General features: G+C 35.7%; 1 non-coding gene and 1 pseudogene across 1 annotated transcript; both read right to left on the bottom strand.

Moving 5' to 3' along the window:
- Positions 1-1,001: 1,001 nt before the first annotated feature.
- On the bottom strand, positions 1,002-26,922 carry LOC105052795 (protein transport protein SEC31 homolog B-like; annotated as a pseudogene).
- On the bottom strand, positions 15,694-15,778 carry LOC114914597 (small nucleolar RNA SNORD34). Its single transcript, XR_003802079.1, has one exon. It is a non-coding gene; the product is annotated as a small nucleolar RNA SNORD34 (small nucleolar RNA).

Genomic DNA, 26,922 nt, shown 5'->3' on the forward strand with positions numbered 1-26,922 from the left:
CATAGTGAATAAATCATTCCATGATGAATTGTCATATGTGATAAGAAGATCCATAATATCTTTTTTGCTTTTTCTTTTGTTTCTTTGATATTAGAATTTGTCCTCATCCTATCATTGGACCAATTTTTTTTTTTACTATTTTAATCTCCAAGTTCCTTTGTTCATCAATATAAGATAAACTAAATCAGTTTCCTTCATGTAAATGAAGATTATGAGGAGAAAGGGACTACCCATCCGTCATTCTAATAAAATTCCACTTCTTCAATTTTATAATATTTTTATTTTCTAAAAAAATTATAAACAATGGAGCCCACGGGCAGATAAAGACAGGATTTGAGCTATTGAAGAATAGTGATATAATCAAGTATGACTAGGTGGCATTGAATTACCACATTGCCTTTCATGGCTTTTGGTAAAACCGGTTGATATAATAACAATTTTAGCAATATATATATATATATATATATATATATATATATATGCAGTTAATAAATAAAAAAATAAAAAGTATGGGAAAATATCATTAATGATGTAGTGCCATTTCAAGATCTCATTAATGATGCTGCTTATCTTTATTTTTTTAAAAGGTACTGGTGATTAGCTCATATTTTTTGCCTATAAGTTTTCTTCTTCAAATACATAATTTTTTAAAAAAATTGCTCTATATTAAGCAAAGGCATACCATAGCTCCATCGCACCTTAGATTGCCCAATAAATTCCATCAATCCTCCCATGCTATATAAATTAAAAATAATTTTTTTCTTCAGATATCATGGTAAGGCTCTATGGCATCACTTTTTTTTCATTTCACAATTTGCTCAAGTTTAGAAATAGCATATCTAAATCACCCAACCTTATTTATAGAGATTAATACAAGTTGTGAAAGTACTACAATTACCAAATGTCACATTAATGGTATAGAACTAATGAAATAATACTAAATAATGTAGTAGCTGTACTGATGGTATATAGAAAAGCAATGCAAAAGAAACCACCAATCATGTATGATACAATAATTATATTATTTCCAGGGGGACAAATGCAATTACATCCCTTACATTATATGTTCACAATAGGCTCATCAGAATAAAATAGGATCAAGTTATTCTGCTTCGTTTTTACAGACAAACATTCTGCAGAAGCCTCAAGAATGAAAGAAACCCAAGATCCGTAATAAACGAATATAACATGCAGCAACAACTTAAAATGTTAAATACCAGCTATAAAATTCCTTAAGCTAGAGGAAATCTGGTGGAAGGAAAAATAAAAATGAATGAGAAAACTTGAGCCTACGACAAATAGTGGATAAAAACATCCAGCAGCCCTGAAACCTATCTTCACTCTGGCTGACTACGCCTTTGAGTTATGCTGCCTCCAGAGCTTAAGAGCCTGCAGAGCTGCTTAAGCATGTGCAACAAGCTATCAAAGATCTAAACACAAGATCCTCTGCAGAATATGATGTGTACATGAAAATGGACCGGTCCCAATGGAGAAGTTGCAGTCAGGTTTATTTAATTTAATCTCAGAGTCTGCCGTGTCTTGATCATGAGTCTTTTTCCTAAATAATACAAAAAAAGATTATTTACCTAAATAATACAAATCCTAATTTATTTACGAAAGTAATGCAAAAAGAAAAAAACGCCATTTTGAATGACGTTTTCTCCAAGCCACGTCACCTACATTTTCCACATAGGCGTCGTCCAAAAAAAAAAAAATTAAAAAATATCATTTTAAGTGGCGTTTTTAAAAACGCCATTTTGAATGGCGTTTTTAAAAATGCCATTTTGAATGGAGTTTTTAAAAACGCCATTCAAAATGGCGTTTTCTAATTTTTTTCCCAAAACAAAAAGAAAAAAAAAACGAAAAAAATGAGAAAAAAATAAATTTTAAAATTTTTAATTTATAAATAAATAAAAATTTTAATTTTGAATGAAATTTAAAATATAAAAATTTGAATTTTTAATTCGAATAAAAAAGATAATTTTAGATGATTTTTTTCTTTTCAAATTATTTTTTTTAAAAAATATCTAAGCAAAAATCTTAAAAATTTAAAAAATTAAAAATATCATAGAAAAAGAAAAAAAAGAGAAAGAAATTTGAAAGAAATAAAAATTATAAATTTAAATTTAAAAAAATAAAAATTATAAATTTAAATTAAAAAAAATAAAAATTTTAAATTTAATTCAAAAACATCATTTCAAATTCTTTCCAAAAATGTTCAAAAAAATAAAAAATAAAAAAAACAAAAAGTACCATTAAAAAATCAAAAATTTAAAAAAATAAAAAAAAATAAGAATTATAATTTGAAATTTAAAAGAAATAAAATTTTTAAAATTAATTAAAATAAAAAATATTATTTCAAATCACTTTCCAAATTTCAAATTAATTTATTTAAAAAATATTTCAAACAAATAAAAAAATAGCCTAAAAAAATTTCATAAAAACAGAAAAATATGAAAAAAATAAAAAAAAATTATATAATTATAAGTTTGAATTAAAAAAAAATTTAAATTTTAATTTAAATTAAATATTGAAAAAAAATAAATGCCATAAAAAAGTGAAAAAAAGAGAAAAAGATGTGAAAAAAAAATTATAAATTAAAATTTAAAAAAATAAAAATTTTAACTTTAATTCAAATAAAAAATATCATTTAAAATTACGTTGTCTATTTCAAATTATTTTTTAAAAAAATTATCTGAAGAAAAGAAAAAGAATGTTGTAAAAAAATAAAAAATACCATAAAAAAAGAAAAAAAAGGAAAAAAATAGAATTGAAAAAAAATAAAAATTTTAATTCTAATTGAAAAATAAAATTTATAATTTTAAATTTTAAGAAATAAAAATTCTAATTATAATTGAAATAAAAAATATCATTTTAAATAACTAAATTAATTTAAATTTAATTATTTAAAAAATATTTTAAATAAAAAAAAAATACGTAATAGAATGCCAAAAAGATAAAAATGGAAGAAAAATAAAATTATAATTTAAAATTATAAAAATTTTAAATTGAATTTCAAAAAAAATGTCATAGAAGAAGTGAATAAAAGAGAAAAAAAATGATAATAAAATAAAAATTATAATTATAAATTAAAAAAATTAACTTTAATTTAAATTAAAAATTATCATTCAAATTACTATCCTCATTTTTAATTAAATTTATTTATTAAAAAATCACAAAAAATAATTAAAAAAATTAAGAAAAAAAATTAAAAAATTCAAAAAAAATGGAAAAGAGAAAAAAAAAAGAGAAAACGTCAAAGGGAATGGCGTTTTCTCCTTCCCCCCTTCTTCTCTCCTTCTCCCTCTTCTCCCTTCTCCCTTCTCCCTCTTCTCCCTTCTCCGGTGTCTCTCCGGCGACACGATGGCACGGCGGCAAGCTCCCAATGGCGGTGAGCTGCCTCCTCTCTCTCCCTCTTTTTCGTTGGCCGTCGGCGTCAGAGGGCCGACGGCGGGCATTTTTTTCTCTTTTTTTCACTTTTTTATGTCATTTATTTTTTTTTCAAAATTTAATTCAAATTAAAAATTTAATTTTTTTTAATTCAAACTTATAATTATATAATTTTTCTATTTTTATCTGTTTTTATGAAATTTTTTTAGGCTATTTTTTTATTTGTTTGGAATATTTTTTAAATAAATTAATTTGAAATTGGGAAAGTGATTTGAAATGATATTTTTTATTTTAATTAATTTTAAAAATTTTATTTATTTTAAATTTCAAATTATAATTCTTATTTTTTTCAATTTTTTTAAATTTTTGATTTTTTAATGGCACTTTTTATTTTTTTAATTTTTTATTTTTTTGAATATTTTTGGAAAGAATTTGAAATGATGTTTTTGAATTAAATTTAAAATTTTTATTTTTTTAAATTCAAATTTATAATTTTTATTTCTTTCGCATTTTTTCTCTTTTTTTTCTTTTTCTATGATATTTTCAATTTTTTAAATTTTTAAGATTTTAAAATTATCTTTTTTATTCGAATTAAAAATTTAAATTTTTATATTTTAAATTTCATTCAAAATTAAAATTTTTATTTATTTATAAATTAAAATTTTAAAAATTTATTTTTTTCATTCTTTTCTGTTTTTTTTTTTTGAAAAAAAAATTAGAAAACGCCATTTTGAATGGCGTTTTTAAAAACGTCATTCAAAATGATATTTTCTAATTTTTTTTTTTTGGACGATGCCTACATAAAAAATGTGGATGACGTGGCTCGGAGAAAATGCCATTCAAAATGGTGTTTTTTCCCTTTTGCATTATTTTCGTAAATAAATTAAGATTTGCATTATTTAGGTAAATAATTTTTTTTTTTATATTATTTAGGAAAAGGACTCCTTAATCATTCTCTTTACTGGACCAAGCCAGAAGCTGCACTCTTCCCAATCACTTGTGGTTAATTGCACCTGACACCATCGAAGTCAGCATATAAGACTGAAAATTATCCTTGTATCTATGTACGCAGACATTATGTGTGGAGATCAGCAGAAACTGTCGGTTAACTAGCACCACCAAGTACAGGCTGCCGGTACCAGCAACACTGGACCTGGTTTACAATGAAATACAGTTCAAAAGGAACAAACACAAAAGAGTAATCTAGTTCTTAAATTTAATAAGATGCTGGAAAAAAAATCTAAAGCATCCTAAAGTACAGATAAAGGCAAAATTTGTAAATTAGATTCAGATATCAAAATACTCCCCAATATTTTAAACTACTGGCTTTAATTCATGCTGAAAATTTTTGGCAAAAAAGGCCTGGTTTTTACAGGCAGATTGATTAGGAAAAGTTTAAAATCTAGGATACAGTTTGCTGATAAGCTAATATCTGGCAGTGGGCAACTACTAGGAAGTTACAAATAAGGTGATTCTTCATTTTCATCTCTATAATGAAGCATAAACATACCGATGTCCAACCATCATAAACCTTTTCAAGGGCATTTTTGTAAATATATGCTCTCTCTTTTTTTGTCTTAACACTCATCCATGTCCGGTTAACACTATCACTTCTTTGTTGTAGAGCGAAACAAGTGTAGCAGCCTAAAGTGCAAGCTCATACATCATCTAAGATCGGTAAAAGGGTTCCTGAATCCTGAGTTCACATCCATCCATCCTAGTACTCACATGAATTGCATGTCTCGCAGGAAAGCTGATAGCATTTCGTAACACATTGAAGCTTGCATTCTCAATAAGAATCGGAACTCCCATTTCTCTAAATAAAATGTCAGTAAGCCAACTAAGTATATGTGGAGAACACAATCACTTCACAAAGTAATTAATCTGAATTCCTGATAAATCATTTTCTAAATATATTTTACTGGCCTAATCTGATTAGTTTTGAAATGATAACTCAGCAATTTCAGGCTTACCTGGATTTGCAAGGCGCCAACAAAGTCTCCAGAGTCCAAAGCCTGGCAGAGTTGACAAAGCTTAGATGCAGCATTAGGAGACATCTCCAGAATTAAGTTTCACAAACAGGGACCCAATTTTCCTAGAATTATCCTCCATCTCCCGCTTTTTAGATGGATTTGCATGCAAACCTCCAAGAGCTTCTGATGTTTCGTTGAATAGTCTTGTCAATGTTGTGACAACAGGTTTCAGCTCAGCTGTTTGAAGTATCAACTGTTTGCACTGTAGGTGGAGGAGCTGGAGGTGCAACAGGTGCTTGTACTTGAGATAGTTGGGTTGGACTTGAAGGTTGCATAGGGCTCGCACCAGGCCTTGGTACCAAACCTGGAGTAGTAACTGGCATAAAACTCCTGGGAACTGGGTTAGGGGCCATAACTTGAGCAAACCTGTTTCCAGGAACACTGGCTGCTTGAGATGAGCCAGGTCCTTGTGGTCGAGATTGATATGCAGGGGAAGCGACCCCCTATAGCAAACATGAAGAATGAAAAATTCCAGTTACTGCAGTAGATTATAATCAATAACAAGTGGAGTACAACATCAGCACCATACAGACCGGGTATAGCTGAGCACCAAGTGTGGGCTGCTGATATTGCTCCACATTTCTTAGAGTTGGGGGCGTTGCAGGAACAAAGGGCTTCACTGCAGGCTGTGTGCTCACAAGGGAAGGGGCATAACTTGGCTGAAAATCATAATAAAGTCACTAGATGCCAATAATTTTGCGCACTAAGCATAACAATGATGTATACTCAAGCAAAAGTGCAGTAATATTAACTTTGAAATACAATAACCCCTGCCATTATTAAAATGATAATCCTGTTGTAACAATTTGTCTGATCCCACAGAGTTCTAACAATATCGGAATTGTACGCCTATGAACAAAAGTAGTGAGAAAAGATAATCCTTGAAGTTGTATAAGATTTCAACCTTGGTTTAAATGAATATACAGGTCATGAAAATAATTTCAGAGTGCAAAATTCGCCTAATTTGAAGAAAATCCTAGAAAATATGAAAAATCAACTTACATTAAATTTGAGTATTGTTTTAGAGGGCTCATATCCAGGTCTGATCCACATAATATCCAGGTCCAATAGAGATAAGCTAATCCCATTTCATATCGAATTTAGGTTTCTCGAGTTTAAATTCAAATTGCCTGCATTCTTGGATTATAGATAACTCATTCACAGAACTTCTAAAGTTATGGCTTTCTTTAATGATTCTCTCCCTTTTGATGATAAAAAGAAAATTCAAATTCATTAATAGAAGGTCGACATCAGTAACTCCCCCCTCCCCCCCTTTTTATTTATGGTTATTAACAGTACAATCTAACTAATTGGTTTTTGACTATCTGATTTTTTTAAGCTCTCAATATGTTATGAGCAAACAATAAATATAATTTGTTACACAAAATATGCTACACTAATCTTTTAATACTTGTCCTAGTATTTACGTGAAAATATGCATGCAAAAGATGGTTATTAACAGTACAATTTAATTGATTGGTTTTTGACTATCTGATTTTTGAAGCTCTCAATATGTTATAAGCAAACAAAATATATAATCTGTTGCGCAGAATATGCTACACAAAAATTTTTAGTACTTGTCCTAGTATTTACATGAAAACATGTATGCAAAAGATGTCTTCCAATATTACTGGATTACCATAGAATTGTTAGTTACATCTGACCTGATCCCAACCTAACCCAGAAAACTTAACAGATCTAATATGGGGATCTCAACCTGACTATCTTCTAAAAACTGTTTCAGCTGCTAGGTTTCTGGGTATTGTTTACTGAACTAATTTAGGACACAACAAAGATTTCCCTCTGTCATGTAAAACATCTTAACCCAAAAAACCAGACACCAGTCCAAGTGAGACCATAATTTAAACGACCCATTCCCCCAATATACTTCGTTTCAACAGAACAAAAAAAATTGAAAAGAAAACCTGGTGGAAAAAAAAAGTTACACTGAAATGAGAGGATAAGTTAGTTAGCATGACAATAAACTGAAAGACCTTCATAAATTACATGTTATATGGTTTTAGATGATAGTCCGTCATCTAAACACAATATCAAAAAGCAATTACCACTATTTGCTAACAACAAAAAAAAATTAGCAATAACTAATAAGCTTTTTTATTTGCTTGAGCCTGACAGATAAAATACCTGTAGAACCTGTGGTGCCTGTGATGGTAAAAACATCTGAGGGGATTGTGCCGGTTGAAATGGCACAGGATTGATGTACTCTTGGAACTGCTGTTTTTGTTGTGTTGGTTGATGCCCCCCATAAGAAGAACCAGAAGGCTGCTGATAGCCCTGACCATATGGACTTCCAGAAATGCTCTGTTTTTGTTGGGGCTGCAACATATCCTGGTATAAAACATGAGTTTTCCCATATAATGTCAAACAAGAAATTACAATTTACTAAAAGAAGTCATGATATGTTTCCCATGTCCCATGTGTCTCCCTGAGAATGTTTTAATACTAATTCAATATAGTTTCCTTTAACTGAGATTAAAAATCATGGGACATGACATGTTGATAGAATTAAAATATTAGACCCGCCATGAAACACTTGGGACACAGTTTGCTCATGCTTTCCAAAGACTTCCCATGCATCAGTGCCCCAATCATTTCCAAGGGCTTTCCTAAAGATACACCATTTGCGAAACTGGAGAAATCATCCACTACCCTTATCCTATTTTCCCTTAATGCATTGTTGCTTAATGCATCCCTACCATAACATAGCAAATATTACAACCAATGTTACAGGTGAAAACCTGATAGTAGCGTTGAGAACTGTCAACACCACCGAAACTGGACTGTTCTGCACCATACATAGAATTAGCTTGTTGTACGCTGCTCTCGTAAGGATAAGTTTTGGTTTCTCTCTCTGCCAAAGATCATCACCATTAGGATATGATAGAACATATAGTTGCAAGTTAGATAAGCTGACAACATGTATATATATGCAAAAAAATGACAAAACTTGGAAAATAAACAAATATTTTTCCATGGCATAGTCAATGTAATTATAACAAAATGCAATATGTAAAATGCATTGAAGGCAATCGAGGTTTTCATTTGTACTGTTCACCATGCTTAACATATCTAAAAACAGGTAGGCCAAAGCTCAGGGCTTTTGAGACCTTCTATCATCAGATAGTAACAAATAATGGCTTATTCTTTTAAAAAGGCTGTTCATTTTGCAGCCACTTGATGCACAACTACTTGGAAAACCTTAATTTTGAATATGAGCATTCTGGACAATGTGGATCATGATTATTGTTTGGATCATCAATTTGGATGTTTTTCGGTGCAACTTTGGCACCAAGCAATTGCTTAACAGCATTATATATGTCATAGGAACATCAAAGCCACCCTCACAAATGAAGTTGACCAATTTAATTTCATCTGTGGGAGAAACTGAATCTAATAAATTTTAGCCCATCAATGTATAAGAGGGTCATATCATGCTTAAAGGTGACAAAGAAAAGAAAGAACCCTCTAAAGATTTTGTGTTCGATCCTTGGGCATTTGAAATACTGTAGAACACAATAACAAGTATTCGTGACTGGTGGCATGGACATTCAACGTAGATGGGCCATCATATGCTTTCACCAGAAGAATTCTGACCATCTCCTCTGTGTGTGTGCATATGTATATAAATATATATATAGAGAGAGAAAAATGAGTACCTCTGTGTGTGTGTGTGTGTGTGTGTGTGCGTGTGTGATACAGGCACACATAGAAATGTAAACTCATATTTACATACATTTAAACCAGAAGAAGCATAGTTGATAATATATTAGTGCTAAGCAAATCTACTTTGTGAACCAGTTTACAAGTGCCATTCTCCTATCTCTCTCTACAATGGTTGTTATGTTAGAGACAAAAAAGAAAAGGTAATATCACCAAAGTTGGAATCCACAAGCATTTTGCACATATATTCCATGAATCTCTAGGTTACTGTCTTTTCAATTCCACCCCTAAATAGTCTCACTCTCACCAGTAAGCATGCACAAATATAAACAAGCTGGGTTGATCCAACTTATTCTATGAAAAGAAACCAACCAGATTTCTACATTTATGTCACTTGAAAGAAAAGGCAGAATTTCTTATAAAATTCATAAATTAAGATGGATCTTATTTACAACGTAATGGATTTGTCAGAAAATAGAAAATTAAAAGCAATAATAGTTGGCTCAGCAACTGTTGGATTTCAGGTGTAGATGGGAGAGTGTGATTGGAGATGACTATACCTAGATAAACTAATTAGTGCAAACGTTAACAAAGAAGACAAAGACATTTAATCATTAAGTATCAATACTATTCGAGTATAAATGAAAGATCTGCTAAACAAACCCAAAATTATATTGTCAAAAGAATAATAATGTTGAATTGACAACCTTCAGCAGAAAGTGCAATGCGATCACGCAAGATGGCAAGCTCATGTGAGGATTCATCTGAACCCAACAGTTTAAGGTATTCCATTGCAGTTGCAAGAAGCCCTTGACTAGCTAGCAGTTCCGCATAATTTTCGATAAGCTTAGATAAAGAAGCACTAAATCTCTTGTGCCCGGTTGCAAATGCAAGGACTATGGTCTTCTCCATCAAATCCTAGATTAATTCATAAGACTTGTCAAAATCCCAATAAACATCACATAGATTTGTTAGATGTATGTTTTGAAGTAGGAACTCACCTGAAGAAGATCAACATAAGTCTTTCCTTCTTGTTCCGCTTTTAAGTTGCGCAACCAAATTTCTACAGTTCTGTCAATATTTCCGGCACATATATAGCAGAGAGTTGCAGCAAGTGTGTCACCAACAGTCATTAATCATGTAGCAAGTGTGTCGCACAGGGCAGTCCATTCATCCTTCTCTGCAAACTGTAATGCAATTAAAGTTACAACATGACCAGCACTGTAGATATTAGAATCATCTTCACAGGCATCAAACCTATTGCAGTATTATAAGAAGCAAGAAATGAAGTTTTTAATTGACATACTACAAATCAGTTATAGGAAGTGTGTCAGTCAACAAGTCAAACTAAGATGGATCCCTCTAACTCCAACACTAATCATAAACTAAATAACCCAGCAAAAAACTGAAGTAGCAAAGTTATCAATATCATAACAAATAATGACATTGAAAACATAGCAACCAAAAGTAGTTTAGCAATATCCTGAGTTAGTAAATAATTGAGACAACCAATTTCATAACCCAAATTACAAAGAACATTCATATGATGGATCTCTATGATGATAAGATCTTTTCGCAGTCATGATAGTCTAAGCATGGCCACGACAAGAAAGTAAGAAACTGCAAGATTTTCCTAATTCTACCAAGATAATTACCCCCAGCTAAGTTGAAATTGGTTCTGAACAAATCCTGAAATTCCTCTCAAGCTTATACACAAGAATCTAGTCTAAGCTTGATTCCACTTGGGATTGGGTTGTTCCACTCCATGAAAAGAAGAATATTAATGAACTGAAACAGGGTGAAACACATGGATTTCTGCCTGGTTCAAAGCCTCGATTGGAAGTAATTATGAAAAAGGGGCCTGCTCATTGATACAAAACCTATGCAGGTTTCATCCATAACTAGTGACTTCTGAAGTTATTAAACACTTAACACAATTTGTGCTAACAATATATGTATATTTTTTTTTGCCAAGAGCAAATAAATGGCCAAAAATTAAACATATGGTTTGAATTTGAATAGATAAGGTTTGAAAAACTTGACTTTGGTTGGATCGCCAAACAAAGATTTGAAAGTTTCAGTTCCAATGCAAGTGATTAAGGCTGAAGCTAATAAAATAATACAGAAATATGTTAATACGAAATTGCGGAAAGAGAATGATTAGAGAAAATAATACAGAGACATGATCCAAGCTAAATAAAACATATCAGACATCATTTAAGAGCATAATATGTTACTTGGTGTGCATCATTTTAATGTTTTCAAATATTCAAAAATTATTTTTCTAAAAAATAGAAAATAAAATAAAAATAGAAGAAAACACAAGAATGGAATATAGACAAGTAGACATCATTTTAAAGTACAGTGAAATGTTTGATAACAATATAACAGATAATCATGTGACACTTTTATGATCCAAGCATCACATATAAGAGCCCAGCTGCTTAGTATTGAGTACACTATCTATGGTATCAACTCAAGGAACGCAAAACGATGGAAAAGAATGAAAATGACTAACAACAAATAAGAATAACTATGGAAGTACAACCAATATTAAGTATTATGTAACAATTCTAGTTGTTATAGACTTACTAATTTAAGTACCATAAAAATGACTATAAAAGATATTTCACCGCCGGTAGTTTGACTTGCTTATTTAGGCATTCATGTGGAAATATATGAGTCCACAATTATAGAATATTCTGGATGCAGGAAAAGAAAATAAATTTCAAAAACTGTTTTCCTAAATCTTTATTTTTTCCATGAATTTAGAAACTATATAGAATCTTGTTAGATCTTGCACTGATAAATGCTAAAAAAGTAAGAAATCTGCATTTTTTAATTAAAAATGTATTTTTTTATTTTTCCTCAATCTTTTAGGCTGCACTTGGTTTAAGAATATGAGAATGTGGAACAGCTTTGCCTATTGTAATAGTTACATCACAAGTTATTCCTATTTTCTTTGGCTATAATTTCTGATATAAATTTTGACTGGGAGAGTTTTGTCCAAGGAACAAATAAGGACAGCATAAATGATGGCTTTATGCAACGACTTAGACCTGAGCAAATTACACCCAGCCCACTTTCGGGCAAGCCTAAGCAGGGGTTTTGGTCTCGCGTGCCTAATTAGGCCAGATCTTTGAGGCCTAATTGATCAGACTGCATGATAAATAACTAAACCTGGCCCAGCCTGACCCAAAGCTAAATATCTACATTACTGTATATTATATTTATTAATATTAAATATAAGCATTTCCATTACCTACTCCCATTTCTAAACCCTACCGTCGCATTACTCACAAAGAACGACTTCCCATCTCCATCTCTACTCTACTCTTCCCTCCAACACATCATTTATTTTCCACTGCACATTCCCCGCCACTCCCCACCAGCCCCACCCCCACCCCCAAAAAAAATCTCTATTCCATCCCTACCGTTGCATTACCACTGCACATTCCTAAATATAAGCTTATTCTAAGCATTATGCCTGCTTCATGCCCGACCAAACACTATCTTACAAAATGTCATTCCTTAATTTCCTTGGGGACTCAGTAACATATAGGACATGTCAACCATCAATATACAGACATATATGGAAAAAGAATATGGTTGGAAAATACCTAAATCTTCTAACTCTAATTGAAAATCACACATCCAAGTTTAACTCATTGAAAATGTGTCATGAAGAACCCAACCCATCACCAGTATTCAAGACCCCCAATACCCAAAAACAATGCCTATATTCCTTGTACGTGCTGGTTTTGTCCAGAACCAACTAATACTAGACTGAAACTAATCAATTTTGGCAAGCAAAACCAGCATAAAATTATTAACCATGACAACAGAGCCATATTCAATCGGTTCTGACCAAAACCAAGTAATGGACAAATATCAGCCAAAATGACTTAGCTTCTAGTACAGCACAGAGCATGAAAATAAAATTGGTGAAACAACAAGTATTATCACTCTCAGGGTCTTCCAATATCTTGCATGCTCCATTAATTGATGAGGTACGAGACTGGTCTTTATCAGTTCTCCAGGGTCAAAATAAGAAAGTGAAATACTGAAGAACAAATCTGCATCTAACGGAAGACAAAGTTCTACCATCAAATGACTTAGAAAACAAATATTCTGTGATACCAAAGTGCTTGTCTCTGGAGGATTTGCTGCAAATTTCAACAGGGTGGAAACATGGAGGACACTTGATTTGCTAGCTCAAATTCTCCATATATGACCCAGAATGAGGTGCTCAACAGTTACAGCCACATGCTAGTAGATTGATTGCAAAGAAGCATTTAAATAACAAAGAATATATATAGCATCTTGGCTTGAAGTGTCATTAGATCAATACTGCTGTTCTATACGTACAACTTTCTGGTAAGCAGCATATAATGAACACCATGGTTAAACACCCATCGGTTTTCCTTTTTTCATTTTCTCGAAAAGAAAAAAGATGTTGGCTTTTAAGATGAACATATGATATAGAATTTGTCCAGAATTAACATCCTACAACTCAAGGAAACAGCTGGAGATATAACAGATAAAAAATGAAATGTGTTTGGACAATATAACGTGCACTAAATAGTACCACTATAGAAATAAATACTTCACTTTCATTATTCTCATCGACATCTTTGCTTGCATAATAGTACTGAAAATGCCTATACATGCTTTAATCAGTATGTCAGAAACTCGGAAGAATTTAAACTTGCAGTCTTTTCAGGAATTATCTTATGGTGTATCAAACAGCTTACCGTGCAGAGAAGAGCAAGTGTTTCTTTCCACAAGTTCAGAGACCTCGTGTTCACGAGGCTCACTAGATCATTACTCACCATTGCAGACACAATCTGCAAGTAAATGAACCCAGTAAGATAGAGACATTTTTCATTGAGAGTGACCTTCAATTGCCAAATAAAAATATTGTTGCCCTGATGTGAGCACATCTAAAATAACTCAAAAAAAAATAAAGAAAAAAGATAATCATGCCACCTGTAAATATGGTACATGACTCTTCTCAAGATACAGATTGTGAGTACTTTCCCACAGTGAAGGACCACCCACATGAGCAATAACCAATGCATCAGCCATTCTATTTGCAGACATGCACTGTAGAACTGCTCCCTTGCAGTCTCCAACAACCAAAGCATGTTGAATATTATCATCAAATGAAGAGTCAGAACTTTCCAGATGTTCTTCTGGTACCACTGGTACTTGTTTACAATTAGAAGTGTCAGTTTCTTTAGTGACTAAACCATCACCAGAAAGTTGAGGATTGTTAAAAAAATCTTCCCCATTATCAATACTTCCTTTTTCACCCTCCATCAATAAACTTTTGTATGTTGTCTGTTCATCAAGACTGACAGTGTGCATTAATTTCTTGCCAAGATCATCAGGTACATTTTCACTTCCTTCATTAGGTACGCTGAAACCAAGATGAGCAAGCAGTTTGGTCCTAGCTGTTCCTTCTTCCTCAAACATGACTTTTAAGAGATCCCAGGTTTCTCTGTCGTCTTTAGATCTGTTCAAGTAATGAAAAAGAATCATAATAGACAATCTCTAAATTTATCCAAAAATGAAATAAGTAAAGCACATCTTGAGTTCAGACTTTTATACAGATAACCTACTCAGAATCTTGAGACTTTTTATCACATAAAGCTCGCAGGGAAGTTTTTTCCCCATTCTGTATTGCAGCTTGAAAATCGGTGGAGCGGCTCACCAGATCATGCTCCGTTACCAAATTATGGACATGGATCTGAAATGTTAGAAAGAATAAATTAATGCTGATAGTGGCACAATAAATACACAGAGCTAACTGTTTTAGGCTTACCTCAGAAGTACAGGAGGGTACACCTAGTGTTGATGGACTAGGATGAAAAGAAACAAGCTTGCCTCCAAAACCAAAAGATGCACCAGCTGGACGCTTCAACCACTTTGGAGCTCTCAATTTTGCTGCAGATTTTTTTTTTTAAAAAAAAAAAAAACATTAAGCAGAGACAAAATCCAGATAATAGTAGTCCTTCACCTTCCACATGAAAGGAAAGATACATAAAAGCGGAACTATATCCACCCAAAAAAACGATGCACCTAATTAGCTTTTACCGGTACATCAAGACTCGAAACTTATATTATTTGCCAAATCATGTTGAGCATTGCTCTCAGTGCCCCAACTTGATGTGAGATGGGAGGCAAGTATATGTTTTCATGAAGAATCAGTGCACACAAAGCTTTGTGCCCAAAAAGAGGAGGAACTTTAGAAATTTAATTACTATGCATCAAAAGCATAGTAATTAGAAGGAATGCAGGAGGGCAGTGATGACGGCAGAGGGAGAGAATTAGAAGGAATGAGAGGTAAGTGTACCATGGGAAGAGGAAGTTTATCTTCCACTGATTTAGAGAAAATAAGGGGAAAAATACTCTTTTTTTTTCATTTTTCTTGCAAATAAAGAATGAAAAACTACTCTCTCCCAGGCCACCATGTTATGCCAACAGTTTTAGCTGGAAATCACCCAATCAGTTCAAACAGGAGCAATAACCAAGATAAGTTTTTAAGAGTATTTGAAACATCCATTTTTCCCTGCATTTTCGTTAAGGAGGCCTCAGAATATAGTACATTCTTTTCATACAAACGAATCAAGCAATGCAAGCAATATATTGGTTCATCATCATAGGCCAGAAACATTCAAATAAGAGATGCTTCAGGGATTGATATTTATCCAAAAAAGTTCTAGCAATTCTTATTCATGCATGATCAGCAATCACTTAATTTTGTTCCCACGATTCTAAAGATGCTTAATATAGATATAAAATGAATACAAATATGCAAGGAGCTTGCATACAAAAAACATCTTTTCGAAATCTATTCAAGCAAATTAAAGCATATGGAGTGGCAACATGAAGTTAATTGAAAGTACTGTATCAAACTATCAATCAAGCAAAAATACTTGCCTGGTGCCCCAAACTCACCCTCCCCGACAATCAGCCTGCTACAAGCCTGCATTAATTAAACAGATTTTAAGATCATCATATGCATGTCATTATAGCAAACATGCCACAAAAAGGTGAGTCGCTCAGTATTCTTAAAGTAAAATAGTCAATTACATGTATCTTATAAGTTATAACCGGACTTCAAGATTCTTTTTAGAACAAATACATGAATCATGATGCATAATCATCTTTAGGATACAGAAGGAAGAAAGAAAATAGATATTGGTAAAATTAATGGTTTTCTAGCATATGTACTAGTCACAATTAACATAGAATTTTTATATTTTTATTTTATATGTAAAGAAGGTTGAGTATTAGATGAAAACAATGTCCTGATTCGGATAAATTGCACTGCTTTATTAGGTTATGGAAGCATGCCTTTGATAAGAACCAATATTTTGGTCAGACATTGTTACAGCAAATCTTGCTGAGTAATGCTTTTGCTTTTGCTTTTGCTTTCCCTATCCCCATTAGAAGCCAAATTGAGTACTTTGGAGAACCAGAATACTTCTTGTTTGCTATCTGGGCTTGTATTTCTAGCAACTCTAGATGATGGCATAACTTGATCCAATAAAAATTCTGACCCGAAGCAAAGAATAATTAGCCTATGTCATATCTTATGTGAAAAAGGAGCTCCAAACTATAATAAAAGGCTGAAGATAAAAATATCCAAAGAGATTGTGATGGAGGTCCAAAATCGTGCCATTATGCAGCAAAGGGCAACAACATACGATTTCTTTAGATTTAGTTTGAGCAGTCAATGTATTTTTCTTTTATTTCTTGCTTTTGTATTTTTCAACCAAGAGCTAAAATCAAGCGACCTTAAGTGTCACTTAATTACTTGACAGGCCTAATTTTGGTAATGGCACTGATCATGGTACTGCTCATACAATACTGTTCATGCTACAGTAACCATTAATGATAATCACATGCTATGAGGGTATTTTCTGGGGTCAAAAAGGACTATTAGAGTTTTTTTCTTTTCTTTTCTTTTCTTTTTTTTTTTTTTTTTGCTTATAAATAGGGGCCTCAGTATTTTATGTAACAGTGTTGGTTGGCTGATTAATGAAGGACCAGGCATTCAGTTTTCCTTGTTTTCTCTTGCAGTGTGATCCCATAACAAAAAGGTGCAAGGCCTTCAAATGCTCTCCATGATTCCCAGGTTCAGAGTGAGACCATTTCTTTCTTCAGATCTTCCTCTCTACTCTTTTCTCCTTCATTCTTTGCATTTTTCCTTTCTTTTCGCTTGCCGTATTTTTTCTCTGCCCAATCAAATCGAGCCAGATATAGTGAATTGCTACCAGTATGAACCTCATAAACCTTTTTTACCCACAAAGCCTGTGTGTTGTAGGCTTTATTACAGTAGATCGTCAGTTGATTTCAGAATGGACAGCAAGGCCTTAAATGTTTCCTATGCACTTACAGACCCTCTTATTCCCTAACAGCTCCTTATTTCATGTTCTTAGACTAATCATTGCATCTCCTGTTATGTTTGCATTGAAATTCCTGCCTTCCCAGTTTAGTTTTAATCAAAAATTCAGGTCCAAATTGAATTTTCCAGGAACCTGTAGATTTAAATCCTTTTCAAAACCCTAATAGGTCTTCTTCCCTGAACTGTCCTACATCATATTGTAGGAGGAAAACAATGATGAAGATGAAAGATTAAAAGCGAAGAGGAAGGGAAGAAGCACAACTTCTGAACCATTACAGATCAGTACAGGGAAACTCCACCCAAATGCTACAAAAGTTTTCACTTAATCCAATAATATAAACCAACTACCTACTTGTAGCCATACCGTGTTCCTTAGAGCTTATGATGACAAGAAAATTGTGAGGCCTGACATATCTAGACCTTCAGATCGAATTCCACCTATGCCTGGCTCAAAAGTAATCTAATAAAACTTCAAACTTTATATCAAATTCGTAGACTTTTTCTATGACGAACAAGTGGCAAATTCAACATGTATCAAGAGGCATATTTAGCCACACAAACGGACCTAAAATCATCTACTATAGCTCACACTGGTACTCCCACTGTGGCCATGGTGAAAGTTCAACCATGTGCAGTCCTCTAAGTACTAGGCAAGTCCACCTCATCCCGGAATTCAATTTTGATGATCGCAGAATATAATGCAAAATGACAATGAAATCATCTTCAGATTTAAAATGTGCTTTTCCTTGGTGAAGCTTTTCTTTTTAGCCCTTGCTATTTGTAGAGAAATGAATCTTCTATTTTAACAGATCCTCGCTTTTATAAGACAAGGCATTTGTGCAAGGCTACATAGGGTTGATTTCAAGCTAACAGGAGGCATCACAAAGATACCCATATGCAGATGTAGCTGAATTCGGTCATAGATACAGAGCTATTATGAGGTGGAACCTAGTTGATGCTGGCTTTTCTTGAATTTGCAGCTCTCTAAAATGAAAGAAGAATAGTTTCATACTTGCCTCCCTCCTAGGTGGTATAGGTGTTTTTCTGTACTAGGTGGGCTGTAAAACAATCAAATACCATCATATGACCACGGCATAGAAAGGACATGAACAACATTCATAAGAATTATGCCAGACCACAGATTCACCTCATGATGATCCATGGAGAACTAAAAGCTTGTACCTGTTACCTAACAAGACTAGCTTGAAAGGACATGAAGGGCACTTACTATTTGAGTATCACTTAGCAATAACATCAACCGTACATTATCCTCAACAATCAGCAAGATCCGCATTTTCCAACTACAACCTGATTTTGGAGCACTCATTTGCAAGTCGTTTCTTTTCGCTCGATTGGCATGACCTTCCAAATGATATGAGATTGACTTTCTTCTGCTTCAATATCAACACACACCATAACCTCTGCGCTAGAAGCTTAAAGTTCTTTGACTCCACAAGACTAAGACTAACATTCAGAGGACCTACATCTAGTTTTACCTCAAACAACAACAACAACAACAACAATAATAATAATGTGATCATGCTATTGCCTTTTTCAATTTGCATGTGAGGGAAAACTAAAGAAAAATGAGCAAATGATGCACACTGCTCAATGATGAAGCTCTCTAGTGACTGATTATTCGACCGTACTTTCTACTCTACTTCAGTTGCCTCAAGCACCTTCTACGAAGCAATCCTGAAAAACAATCATATCAACAAATTTTACAGTGTGCACCTTTGCCACCACATCTTCCAACTCATAATTTATTGACTACTTGATAAATTTTTTTTTAAAAAAATGTAAATTGGTCCTAGATGTTCTCTCATTAAATAATGCATAGAATTCACATGGCAAGATTATGCATAATACAGAAAAAGAGCCTGTTTTTAATGTTTAGACAATTAATTCCAATGAGGTTATAAGTCTGACACTAGAATGGGTACATAATCTTGTTGATGATACAACATGCATGCATTCTCCACATTAATTCACCAACAGGTATTGAATGTAATGTTTTTCAATTAGATAATGCCAATCAAGAAAGCTCTCTAAATAAGCCATGCAACTAGTAGGATTACTATTCAAGATACAGCAACTACTAACAAAATGAAGTAACAGTTATTAGGAAACAATCAAGTTGTGTTAGGACTAGTACCCCTAATTTTGAACCTACACCCATCAGGGGATTCGGGTCTAGATTTTGACCCAACCAATACTGATCCAATAATCAGGATTACAATCAGGTCAAGGCCCGCATTGGAGAGCTTTCACCAGATTCATCAGGCTTATTGGGGAGCTGTGGGTATATTATGATCCGTACGCTACCAAAATTCGTTGTATTTTGGTTTCAGGACAGAGTACAGGTCTGCATCCCGAGCTCATGATAAGATGATAATGATGGGTTCCTTGGGGATATAATCTAAAATGATCATTGTCCACATAAGAAACTCATGGAAGACTGAATCAGCCCTAAAGCTTGCATAAGTAAGGAGGGTGCACCAACTTGGATAACATGCCAATCTTGGAGGGAAGTGTGGGAGATATTCACTGAGCAAGTTCTGCAAGGAATGGATGACTTGCCAAGAGGATTAACAAAAAGGAAGTATATGCTGCAGTTTAGTATGTTTATGAATAAAAGAATAACTGGCCAGAGCTAGAGTGATGCTACAGGAACCTCGAGTAAAGAAGGTACAAGATGGCATTACCTCAAGGCTATATATGCCAATTTTTACATCAAAAGAAGATGCTGACATGACATCAGGAACTTTGGGATACCAGTGAATATCGAAATTCCAACTGTTGCTGGCAGGCTGTTCACATATGATCTGGGGGAAAAAAAAGAGTTAAAATTTATCAAAAGATGTATCCTTATCTTCCAAACAACAATAAAGATGAAAAAAGACAACCATTGCAAGAATTCATTTGAACAGTCATGAACATCATAATTTTTTTCCTCACCCCCCCAGTAACAGTATCCCAACAAATAGTCCGATTGTCCTTGGCACATGTGAGCAAAAATCCACTGTCACTAGGACACCATGACATGGCAATAACACCTGGTTTATAAAACATAACAAAAAATGGTATCAAAACCTGCATCCTTCAGTTCGCTTGTACATGCATTCTGCATACATTTACAAACATTCACGCATACATCTGTATATACATATGTATATGTTCTAAAATTGGCGTTGAACAAGGAAGATAAAGAATGAGGAAAGGAGAAGAAAATTCTTAAGCACAAATTGATGTAATGGTATGTCCACATAGACAAGCTCACATAAGAAACCATTAGTTTTAATGAATTATGGAAATGCAACTAGAACAGAAAAGATTCAAGAAGTATAGCAATGTGGTTCATGGAACATCAACATTATCTTACTCTCACCTAGCACCACATTTCCTTAAAGACTTCACTTAGTTCTGGGGCTTCTGGAAAACATTTTACTCACAGAAATGATATTGGTGCTGTAAAAATTTCTTGCTTTTTTTTTATATTACTTCTATTAGTAAGTCATCTACTGAGATGAATTAAATATACTGAACAAAATCAAATTATCAAGACTTCCTCAAGGTATAAAAGCAACAAATAACATCATGCATGTTTGAAAGACGATCTAGGGGACTAAATTTATTTTTGTTTTTGAGGATGATGGATCTATTAGAATAAACTAAACATGTTCCAGAAAGATGGAAATAGATCATATCATCATAAAGAATATATAGCAAAATAGTTTTTGCAGAACCCATGGCAAGGCAAAAAGTACCCAGGATTTTATTTCAAACATGAAGAACAAAAGAGAAAATGCAAGTATATCCATCCTTATCATTCTTCATCACCAAATCCTAGTTGAAATAGTTGTTGATAGATCAGCATATAAAAAGAGAATAAATAAAAAACTTGATAAGGATGGACCTGCCCAACCTTTTGTATGTCCCACAAACTCTCTTAATGGTGATATTGTCTTTCTCACATCCCAAACCTGTGAAGAACGGTTGGAGCAAACAATTAAATGAAACATAATACAGAAACTAAATCAATAGTAAAAATGAATGGTGGTAATGATATATCTTGAAAAGAAATAATACTCTCAAAGATGGTGAACTGTCATCACCAGATGACAGAATTAATTGGGTGGAAAGATCAGGATTCCATTGCAAAACAGAGCATCTCCTTCTATTTGAATCTGAAAAACTGTTAGAAAAACAAAGAAGATATTAGCTGATGATGATTAACTTAGAACATTAGGGCTTCAGTGCAAATTGGAATGACAGAGATCTGTCCAATGACCATCCAAGTCATGACCATATAACTTGCCTTGTAACTGGTTTCTGCTGCCTTAAGTCCCAGACAACTGAAAATGCATAAAATAGGGTGGCACTTAGTTCAAAAAATTAACTGAAGATATGCGCATTGGTTTTCAAGTATATCTCAAAGTATACAATAATAGGGGCAAAAGAAGGTATGAATAAATAAATAAATATTTTCTTCCTTGCCTGAGATCCCATCATAAGAAGTGGATGCTAGTATATGTTGAAACTTGGGATTCCATGACACAAAAGAAACTTCAGTTTGAGCACCAGAGCCAACACTCTACGAAAAATTAGAGTTGGAGTTATTGTTAGAAAAAAGAACTACAACTGCATTGCTGCTATTACTCCTCAACAGTGATGCTGGACAATCCTAAAAAAAAAAATCAATCCTAATAATCAAGCTCTCTTCTGTTCATCAACAACAAATCACGTCCGGCCAGGGGCTCATTATTCCCAGAACAGACAATATAGTTGCCTATACTCTGCTCAGGAGGCGTGATTGATTGATACGAGACTAAAGCGAGATCAATCTAAATGATACAGACGAATGCCATTCGAGAGATCAGTAAACAATTAGTAATAGAAAATTTCATAAACAGATAGCAGAAATTAAACATGCTCACGAGTAAATGCAAAAAAAGAAATAAGAATGGAACAAGAGAAAATAAAACATTAAACCCGTGAGAAAATCCAAGAAGATGATAAGAATCCGGATCGTGGTAGTTAAGAAACTACTCTGATTAGGGCTCTTAATCTTTTAACCAAACAGATCCATCGATAAAGAACTAGGTCTTTACTAACATCGGATTAAAAAAAAAATCAAAGATCAACTGTTAAGGAACGAAGGTCCTTAACAGCATATGATCTGTAGAATAAGAAATCACTCCTTCTCTCAGCACGACAGATGAAAATTCTGGAGGAGACAGATCTTCTCTTGACGGAATAGGCTTGCGTGGGTAGATGGTGGAGTCGATCAGAGTCGCAGGAACACTGAATCTTAAGTAGAAGGAATAGGATAGAAAGTGGGTCTCACACCCTCCCCTTGTGGGGCGATTTTGGGTTTCACACCCTCTCCCTCTCGGAGCGATTGACACAAGTATTTGTGGAGTTTGTAAAATCATTCATTATTTTTTTCATGAAAGATACAAGAATTTATATAGGACTCTAAGGGTCCTGTTTGTTTAGGAATCTCTTATCTTTACAAGGAAGAAATCAACCCTCCACAAAAAAGTAAAGCATTATAATCTACCATAGGAAAGAAATCAGCCTTCAACAAAATAAGTAAGTAGCCAAGAACTCTTAAGAAATTCTAAGGAAGAAATGGAACTCCATGTGGGTGCTTGATGCTTGACACAACTTGGCATGAGCACGGCACATGCTGGCATGCATATTTCTTCTCTTGGCATGTGGAGAGTGGTGGCTCCAAAGGTGACATGGACAAATCCAAGTATGGCCTTAAATCATGTTGCCGATTTTTGATGGCTCTAGTGTCCGCACCAATTCTCCCGGGGTGGAAAAAACTCGACCCTGTTGAGTGTGGGTCGATTCCGCTCTGGTGACGCTCAAGTAGATCGGGATCAATGCGTTGCAGCTCTTCTCGAGTGATCCAGGTATCTTCAGACTCTGGTCGACCTCGCCATCTGATCAGATACCGCTGATAGCCTCGACTCCGGATGGAAAGGATCTGCTCATCCAAAATTCTCTCAATCTGATCGTGTTTTGCTGACATTTTGGCTGGTGGACACTCAGGGATAGGTTCGCTCTCAAAGGTTGGTTCAGGCTCAAATGGCTCACTAGGTATCCGAGTTGGTTTTTTATAGGCGACAAGATCTGTAATGTTAAAAGTAGAGCTAATTCCAAAATCAGAAGGTAGGTCCACAACATACGCATTTGATCCGATTTTCTTTATGATCTTAAACGAACCTGCTCCTCGGGCATGTAACTTCTTCACGGTTCTGGGGGGAAACCGTTCAGGCCTCAATCGAACCATCACATAGTCTCCCTCTGCAAACTCTTTTACACGTCGATGAGAATCTGCATTCTGTTTATAAACTTTATTACTCATACTAATTTTTTTACTGATCTCTTTATGCAGACTCTTGACATGCTATGCAAATGACTCTGCAGATTCGGAAATTCTAGCATGCATGGGTAGTGGGATGAGGTCTATTGGTTTTCTAGGTTGATATCCATGAAAACTCCGCACGTCATGCACACTCTTGGGCACCGGCCACTCAACTATTGCTCTAATCTTTTCAGGATCAGCAAATACACCATTGGGGGTAACAACAAAACCTAAAAAGATGATATGGTCTGTCATAAAAGCGCATTTCTTAGGATTAGCATACAAGCTTTCTGTTTTAAGAACTTGACACACTCTTTGGAGGTGATCTAAATGGTCTTCCCTAGTTCGACTATAGATCAAAATGTCATCAAAATATACGACTACAAATACTTCTATAAATGGTCGTAGTACTTGGGTCATCAACCTCATGAAGGTACTAGGGGCATTAGATAATCCAAATGGCATCACCATCCACTCATATAAATCATTTTTTGTCTTGAAAGCAGTTTTTCACTCATCTCCCGGTCTAATCCTTACTTGATGGTAACCACTCTTAAGATCGATCTTAGAAAAGATAGTGGATCCGGCCATCATATCTAACATGTCATCTAACCTAGGGATGGGAAAGCGGTACTTAATGGTGATCTTATTAATGGCACGGCTATCTATGCACATCCTCCATGTACCATCCTTCTTTGGAGTCAGTAGTGCAAGGATTGCCCCCCAATTGATTTTCGCAAATCCCTTCATGTACTTCTCTGAGCGCGTAGTCCGTGTCAGTCGGTCCCAAGCACCTGAGCAAGGGAAGGGAGAACGACCCTTTGTAGAGTCGGCCATCTATTATCACGTATTGGGAGGCCACCTATCGGAGTCATTTGGCTTCCGCAGGGTCTTCAGGACTGGTTCCGTCGGTCAGATACTATACGATCGGATCCATCCAGCTTGGTTCGGTCGCCAGTTGCAGCACCTCCTCGGCCCTGTCGATGCTCGGCTGCTCGAGACTCTCCACCAATGTCCGATCCAAGGCGTCGTAGGCTGATGTCGCAAGCCTGGAGAGTGCATCGGTCCGAGCGTTCTCTGATCTGGGAATGTGGGAAATCTTGAAATACTTGAGGTGTGCCATGAGATCTCTCACCTTCTGGAGATATTTTGCCATGGTCGGGTCTCGCGCCTCAAATTCGCCTTTAACTTGCCCCACGATCAGCTGGGAGTCGGAGAAGACTCTGAGGCTGTCGATCCCGAGCTCCTTCACTACTCTCAAGCCAGCGAGGAGCGCTTCATACTCGGCTTGATTATTGGAGGCTTTGAAGTCGAACCGGAGGGCGTACTCGGTAACCACTCCCTCTGAGTTGGTGAGCAGGAACCCGGCCCCGCTTCCTTGAGCATTGGAAGCTCCGTCGATGTGCAACACCCAGGTAGACCCGGGGTCAGGTTCAGAGATTGCAGCTTCTGCAGAGCCCCCGCCTTCCGATCTTTGGTCGGTTGTCGGGCACTCCGCAATAAAATCGGCCAAGACCTGGGCCTTCAAGGCTGGTCGTGGTCGGTACTGAATGTCGAACTCACTCAGCTTCATTGTCCATTTCGCCAGTCGTCCTGATGTGTCGGGGCGGCGCAAGATCGCCCTCAGGGGCTAGTCGGTGAGGACCACGATAGCGTGCGCTTGGAAATACAGACGGAGCCGTTGTGCAGACATAATCAAGGCGAATATCATTTTCTCCGTCTTTGAGTACCGAGCTTCAGCTTCATGGAGTACTTTGCTGGTGTAATATATGGGTTGGTGAATTCGGCTCTCGTTCTCTCGGACGAGTACCGAGCTAACCGCCTCTGGGGAAGTTGCTAAGTAGAGGTACAGCGTTTCTCTGACTTCTGGCTTTACAAGCAACGGCGGGGAGGCCAGGTACCTTTTCAGATCCTCGAAGGCCTGCCGGCACTCATCCGGCCAAGAGAAGTCCTTCGCCTGCCTCAGGGTCTTGAAGAACGGGAGGCATCTTTCCGCCGATTGGGAGATAAATCGACTGAGCGCGATAATCCTTCCGTTAAGCTGTTGTACCTCCTTTTTGGTGCCCGGGTGCCGCATGTCGATGATTGCCTTTATCTTCTCATGGTGGCCCACCATGAGAAAGGATGCGGCCGAGTTGGTTCGGAGGTGTGAACCATGTCAGAGGTACGCTAACATACAACACCGACCAGCCAGCCAAATCACTCCCATTGTCGCTCCGTGGCCTTTCGCCCAGTGGGGGATCGACATACTCGGTCCTTTCCCTCCGGCATCTGGCCAAAGAAAGTTCATAGCCGTCTCGATCGACTACTTCACTAAGTGGGTAGAAGCCGAACCTCTGGCACAAATCACCGAGCAAAAGATGGAAGACTTTGTCCAGAAGTCCATCATCTTCAGGTTCGGACTACCGCACACTATTATTACCGACAATGGACGATAATTCGACAACCGAGACTTCCAGAAGTTCTGTGCGAGATTTCATATCACGCACAGGCTGACCTCGGTCGGGCACTCACAGTCCAACGGCGAGGTCGAGGTTACCAACCGGACTATTCTGCATGGACTCAAGACCCGATTAAATGAAGCCAAAGGCCTCTGGGTCGAGGAATTGAATTCCGTCCTATGGGCGTACCGAACGACACCCCATGTCCCGACCGGAGAATCTCCTTTCAACTTGGCCTATGGGATGGAGGCGATGATCCCGCTCGAGATCGGACTACCATCGACTAGAGTCGAGCAGTACTGCGAGCCGGACAACTCCGAATGTCGGAGAGCCGACTTAGACCTCCTGTCCGAACTCCGACGAGAGGCTCAACTCCGCATGGCTTCCTACCAACAGAGAATGGCCCGATACTATAACGCTAAGGTTAAGCCGAAGCTTTTTAGGCATGGGGACCTGGTCTTAAGAAAGGCAGAAGTTTCGAAACCTCTAGACCAAAGAAAGTTGGCTCCGAACTGGCCGGAAGATAGCGGACACCTACAGGCCGGAAGCTTACCGATTGGAGACTCTAGAAGGAAGCGCCAT

The sequence above is a fragment of the Elaeis guineensis genome, chromosome 10, assembly GCF_000442705.2.
Source record: "Elaeis guineensis isolate ETL-2024a chromosome 10, EG11, whole genome shotgun sequence".
Taxonomy (NCBI): domain Eukaryota; kingdom Viridiplantae; phylum Streptophyta; class Magnoliopsida; order Arecales; family Arecaceae; genus Elaeis; species Elaeis guineensis.